A 6727-nucleotide genomic window follows, 5' to 3' on the forward strand; every position below is an offset into this window, starting at 1 on the left:
TGACCTCTTCAGGGACATGCTTGGAGGCCTCCCATGGGTTGGAGTGCTGACAAGCAAGAGGGACCCGGAGAGCTGGTTGTCATTCAAGCACCACTTCTTCCAAATTCGGGATGAGTGCATCTCTAAGACTAAGCAATCAGGCACAGGTGGCATGAGGCCTGCAGAGGTGAGCAAGGAGCTCACGGAAAGGCACTAATGGAAGAACAATGCCTCTGGAATGTGGGAGAAGGCTCTGGCCACTTGCAAAGAAAATAGGAATGTTGCCAGGACATGCAGGGATGCCACAAGGATGGCTGAGACCCACTGGGAAGCGACCTCCCAGCCATGGACAACAAGAAGGGCTTCTTTAGTATGTCAGTAGCAAAAGGAAGACTGGGAGAACGTGCATCTGCTGCTGAATGAGGTGGGTGGCCTAGTAATGGAGGGCACCAAGAAAGCTGCATTGCTGCACAACTTCTTTACTTCATTCTTTCCTGCAAAGACTGCCCCTTGGGAATCCCAGAGCCTGGAGACAAGAGCATGGGCAAAGGAAGACTTCCCCTTGGTCATGAAGGATCTGATCAGAGGTCATGTAGGCTAACTCAACACAGATCCATGGGCACCAATGAGGTGCACACATGAGTGCTGAAGGAGCTGGCAGAAGTGACTGTCAAGGTGCTCTTGATCATCTTTCAGAGGTCAGGGAGAAACAGGAGAGGTGCCTGAGGACCATTTCCTCCAGAGGCCAATGTCATTCCAGTCTTTCAAAAGGGCAGGAAGGCAAAACTGGGAAACGACAGGCCGGTCAGCTTCACCTCTGTGCCTCGAAGGTAGCGGAACAACGTGTTCTGAATGCCATCTCTAAACAATTAGAAGAGAAGAAGGTTATCGAGAACAGTCTCCATGAATTCACCAAGGGGAAATCACTTTTGGCCCATCTAATTGCCTTCTAGGATGTCATCACCATCGGGGTAGTTGAGGGGAGAGCAGTGGATGTTGTGTGCCTCAACTTCAGCAAGGCTATTCACACTGTCCCCATAACATCGCGGTGGGCAAGTTTAGGAGGTGTGGGACAGGTGAGAGGACGGTGAGGGCCTCTCCACTGAGAACTGACTGGCAGAGCTGTCTAATGAGAGGGATGTCACTAGAGGAGCTCCTCAGGGGTTGGTTCTGTGCCTTGTTCAGCATCTTCTCCAGTGACCTGGATGACTGGTTAGTATGTGCCCTGAGCAAATCTTCTGACGATATGAAGCTGGGAGAAGCAGCTGGCATACCAGAAGGCTGTGCTGCCATTCAGCAAGACCTGTGCACACTAGAGAGCAGGGTGGAGAGGAAGCTTCTGATATTTAACAACGGCAAGTGTAGAGTCTTGCAGTGGGTGGGGAATAACCGCACACATCAGTACAGGTTGGGGGCTGTCCTGCTTGAGAAGAACTCTACAGAGAAGGACCTGTGGGTCCTGGAGGCCAAGCCGTGGGCCATGAGCCAGCAGTGTGCCTTCAGACCGAGGAAGCCAATGGTATCCTGAGGTTTATTAAAAAGAACGTGGCCAGCAGGTCGAGGGAGGTGATCCTTCCTCTCTCCTCTGCCCCGGCGAGGCCACGTCTGGAATACCAAGTCAAGTTCTGGGCTTCCCAGTTCAAGAAAGACTGAGAACTACTTCAGAGAGTCCAGCAGAGGGCCTTAGAGATAATGAGGGGCCTGAAGCATCTCCTGTAGGAGGCACGGTTGGGAGACCTGGGGCCGTGCAGTGTGGAGAAGGCTGAGGGGAATCTTGTCAATGCCTACAAATACGTAGTGTGGGAGTCAAGTGGATAGGGCCAGGCTTTTTCCGCATTGTCCAGGGACAGACCAAGGTTCAGTGGTCGCAAACTGGAGCACAGAAAGTTCCATCAGAACATGAGCAAATCCTTCTTTACTTCAGGGGTGACACAGCACTGAAACAGGCTGCCCAGAGAGGATGTGAGCTGTCATTCTCTGGAGATATTCAGAATTCCACTGACACCTGGCAAATATATCTCATGCTCTGACCTACCTCCTCTGCCCCTCACCACCGAGTCCACACTCCTGTCCTGTGCTCCTGACCCCGCTCACCACTCACGTATCATGTCTGTGGTCAGCAATGCCCCTGTTCTCAATGAGCAGTCATTGCTTCAGCTCTGTCTCCATCACCGCCTGCGGAAGGCTGGGGTTATTCGTGCAGCATCCCTGCAGTGTCCCTCCCCAGATGTTTCCCAAAACCCACCTGTTCAGTCAACGCTCGTGGATCCACCTGCCAGCCGAGCTGGTCCTGCCCAATCAAACATGCTATGGATCGTAGAAGATGAAGTCCCTGCAGTGCACCTGAAAAACATGCCGGGCAGGACAGCCTGGGTTATTCCTGCCACCGGTGGGGCTGCTTTTGCTCAAGGCATTGAGTGCACGTGGTGGGTAATGTGGAAGGATGGGAACATCCTGTAATGCTTTGAGCAGTGTGATGCTAATTGCTATATAATATAGCTTGGCCCTCATTACTGGGGTTGCTATTTGCCTTGTTGATGGTTTTACAGCAATTTTACTCTTCCAGTTCTTTATCTCTGAAAGTGGTTTTTCTCTAATGTGTGGCAGCCAAAAAGCAAAGATGTGAATGAGGCGTGACTGTGAACGGAGGGATATTTCCTTCTGGTAGGAGAGATCTTATGTAAGTCTGGTAAGAAGGCACGGTCGTTTTTTTGAGTTGAAAGCCCCCTCCCCCCGTGGTACTGCTGCGGCCTCTGAAATGCCCCAGTCTGTGTAGCAGCTTAGACTCCTACAGTTGGGATCAGGTTTGCAATCGGAGCTCAGAAGTGAGGCTGAAGGGAAAGACAGACCACTGCTGCCTTTTCTCCCTTACAAGAAAGGGAGTGCTTCCTGGTACATGGGTCACCAGGAGGCCATAGGCTGATGGCCACAGAAATAAAACACACTTGTTTCAGGGAACTACATTGAACCTATGAGAAAACGCACTGCAAACCGAGTTACATCTGCCTCCCTGGTCCAATGTTATGGAAGGAAAGTGTGAAAATTCACAACGATAGGGACTGTAGAGCCCCAGGACAACTCTGATATTCATCGGCATTAAAATATGACACCCAAGATATTCAGGGATTTTTTCTTTTTCTGTAAACAATATTGTTTCCTCCAAGAAAAGCCAATCTGCTATTCTACCATAAACCCGCACGCCAGCCCTGAGCAAAAGGAGCCCATGTGCAGGTGGGCTTTGCGTCCTTCGCAGCCTCCTGCAGTGCAGGGGGTCCTGGGGCAGGTGTGAGCCCTCACCTGCACTGCAGGACTTCATCTCCTTCTGCAGTACGTAAGACTTTGATTGGGCAGGACCAGCTCGGCTGGCAGATGGATCCACAAGCGTTGACTAAGTGAGTGGGTTTTGCTAAGTGTGTGTGCTAATGTATGAGTGTCCCAGCACCCATTGCTCTCTGGGTAGTCTTTAACAGTCCATCAAATCATTCCCAGAGGCTGTACATGATAAGGGATGTGTGGATGCCATGCTTTCTGGCCCAGGTGTTCATGATGTTGTTTTGAAAATGATTCATTATCTGATTCAGTTCTTTCTCAGGTGCCATGTTGCCACAAGACTTGCTTTTCAAGACCCAGGATGGTGCTTTGGGCAGTGGCACGGAGCACAGGATGCATGACCAGCCATCCCATCATTGCTCCCACCACTGTTAGCACGTGGTGCCTGCCATGACAGGCTTCTGGAAATGTGATAAAATCCAGCTGCCAGACCTCCCCATACGTAGATCTCAGCCATCATCCACCGTGCAAAAGAGGCTTTATGCACTTGACTTCCATAATTGCCACACGTCATTCACATTCACAGAAAGCCTGAGGAACAGTGTCCATGGATGAGTCCACCCCTCGATCCCACGCCCATCTGTATGTTGCATCTCTTCCTAGATGGCCTGACATGTCAGGAGCCCACTGAGCTACCAGTAGTTCAGCCTTTGTTCACCAGTCCAGACCTACCTGAAACCCTTGAATTCTGGAGGCCCGATCCATCTGCTAGTTACCATGGGATCAAAGAATCACAAGGTTGGAAACGACCTATAAGATCATCTAGTCCAACTGTCTCCTCATCACCATCGCCACCACAAGCACTAAACCACATCATGCAGCTCCTCATCCAGATGCCTCTTGAACACTGCCAGGGACGGCGACTCCACCACCTCCCTGGGCAGCCATTGCAGTGCCTGACCACTCTCTGAGAGAAAAAGTTCTTCTTTATGTCCAACCTAAACCTCCTCTGATACAACTTATGGCCATTGCCCCATGTCCTGCTCATTGCCTGGGAGAAGAGGCCAGATCCCTCTTCACCACAGCCTCCCTTCAGGAAGTTGTAGAGTGCAATGAGTTCTCCCCTGAGCCTCCTCTTCTCCAGACTGAACAATCCCAGCTCCCTCAGCTGCTCCTCATAAGGTTTGTGCTCCAGACCCCTCACAGTTTTGTTGCCCTTCTCTGGACACATTCCAGGACCTCAACATCTTTCCTGTAGTGAGGAGCCCAGAACTGAACACAGCACTCGAGGTGCGGCCTCACCAGAGCTGAGTACAGGGGGATGATCACCTCCCTGCTCCTGCTGGCCACACCATTTCTAATGCAGGCCAGGATGCCGTTGGCCTTCTTGGCCACCTGGGCACACTGTTGGCTCATGTTCAGCCGAGCATCAACCAACACCCCCAGGTCCCTTTCCTCTTCACAGTCATCCAGCCACTCATCCCCAAGCCTATAACGCTGCATGGGGTTGTTGTGCCCAAAGTGCAGGACCCGACACTTGGCCTTGTTGGACCTCATCCCATTCACCTCAGCCCAGCGGTTCAGCCTGTCTAAATCCCTCTGAAGGGCCTCTCTACCCTCATGCAGATCGGCACCACCTCCCAGCTTGGTGTCATCTACAAACTTACTGAGGGTGCACTCAATCCCCTCATCTAGGTCATCAATCAAGATAATAAACAAGATGGGCCCCAGTACCGAGCCCTGGGGGACACCGCTTGAAATGGGTCGCCAGCTGGGCTTAGCTCCATTCACCACGACCCGCTGGGCACGGCCCTCTAGCCAGTTCTTTACCCAAAGAAGTGTGTATCTGTCCAGGCCACGGGCAGCCAGTTTCCCCAGAAGAAGCCTGCAAGGGACTGTGTCAAAGGCTTTGTTGAAGTCTCAATAGCCTACATCAACAGCCCTTCCCTCATCTACCAGACTGGTCACCCAGTCATAGAAGGAGATGAGGTTGGCTGAGCACGACCTGCCTTTCACGAACCCATGCTGGATAGGCCTGATCCCCTGAACACCACACACATGCCGACAGCCCTGTAGTTCCCCGGATCCTCCTTATGGCCCTTCTTGAAGATGGGAGTCACATCAGCAAGCCTCCAATCCTCTGGGACCTCACCACTTAACCAGGAGCGCTGATAGATGGCCGAGAGCAGCTCAGCAATCACCCCGCCAGTTCCCTCAGCACCCAAGGGTGCAGCCCATCTGGTCCCATGGACTTGTGACAGTCCAGATGGAGGAGGAGCTCTCTGACTGTCTCCACTGGAATTGCTGGGGGCATATTCTGAGCAGCGTCCCAGACTTCCAGATCAGGGCATAAAATGCCCGGAGGATAACTGATCTGGCTATTAAAGGCAGATGTAAAGAAGGCATTGAGGATCTCAGCCCTCTCATCCTCAGTGACCACATTCCCTGCTGCATCAAGTATAGGATGAGAATTATCTTTGGTTCTTCTTTTGCTGTTAATATATTTACAAAAGGATTTTCTAATTGTCTTTTACTGCAGAGGCCAACCTGAGTTCAAGTTGGGCTTTCGCCTTCCTCACTTCTTCCCTGCATACCTTAGATACTTCTTTGTAATCTCCCCAACTCGTCTGTCCCTTCTTCCAGAGGATGTAGACTCTCTTTTTCTCCCTGAGTCTCAACAATAGTTCCTGGCTCATCCACACTGGTCGTCTTCCCCTATGGCTCGCCTTACGGCACTCAGCACAGCCTGTTCTTGTGCCTTTAAGATTCTGGTCTTGAGGAGTGTCCAGGCTTCCTGGACCCCTTTACCCTTGAGAAGCGACTCCTAAGGGACCAGCGCTACAAGCGCCCTGAACAGATCAAAGTCTGCTTTCTGGAAGTTCAAGAAGATAGTTTTGCTGGTCACTCTTTTGACATCCCCAAGAATGGAGAATTCTACAATTCTGTGGTCACTCTGCCCAAGACAGTCCCCAGCCTTCACCTCTCCCACCAGTCCTTCTCTGTTAGCAAAGACCAGGTCCAGCAGGGCACTGCCCCTGGTAGGCTCTCCTACCAGTTGTGTAAGGAAGCAATCTTCCACACTCTAGAAACCTCCTGGACTGCTTCCTCTGCACTATATTATATTTCCAACATATATCAGGGAAGTTGAAGTCTTCCATCAGAACAAGTGCTGGCAATCGCGTGACTTCTGCGAGCTGCTCATAGAATGCCTCATCCAACTCTTCGTCCTGATTAGGTGGTCTATAACAGACCCCCGCCAAGATGCCGCCCCACAGGCCTTCCCCCTGATCCTTACCCATAGACATTCCACTCTATCATTCCCAGCCCCAAGCCCTTCTACCTGAAACAGTCTTTAATATAAAGGGCCACACCACCACCCTTCTTTCCTCGTCTATCCCTTCTGAAGAGCTTGTAGCCATCTATCTCAGTACTCCAGTCATGGCAGTAGTCCCACCATGTTTCGGAAATAGCAACAAGG

The sequence above is a fragment of the Lagopus muta genome, chromosome Z (genome assembly GCF_023343835.1).
Source record: "Lagopus muta isolate bLagMut1 chromosome Z, bLagMut1 primary, whole genome shotgun sequence".
In the NCBI taxonomy this organism is placed as follows: domain Eukaryota; kingdom Metazoa; phylum Chordata; class Aves; order Galliformes; family Phasianidae; genus Lagopus; species Lagopus muta.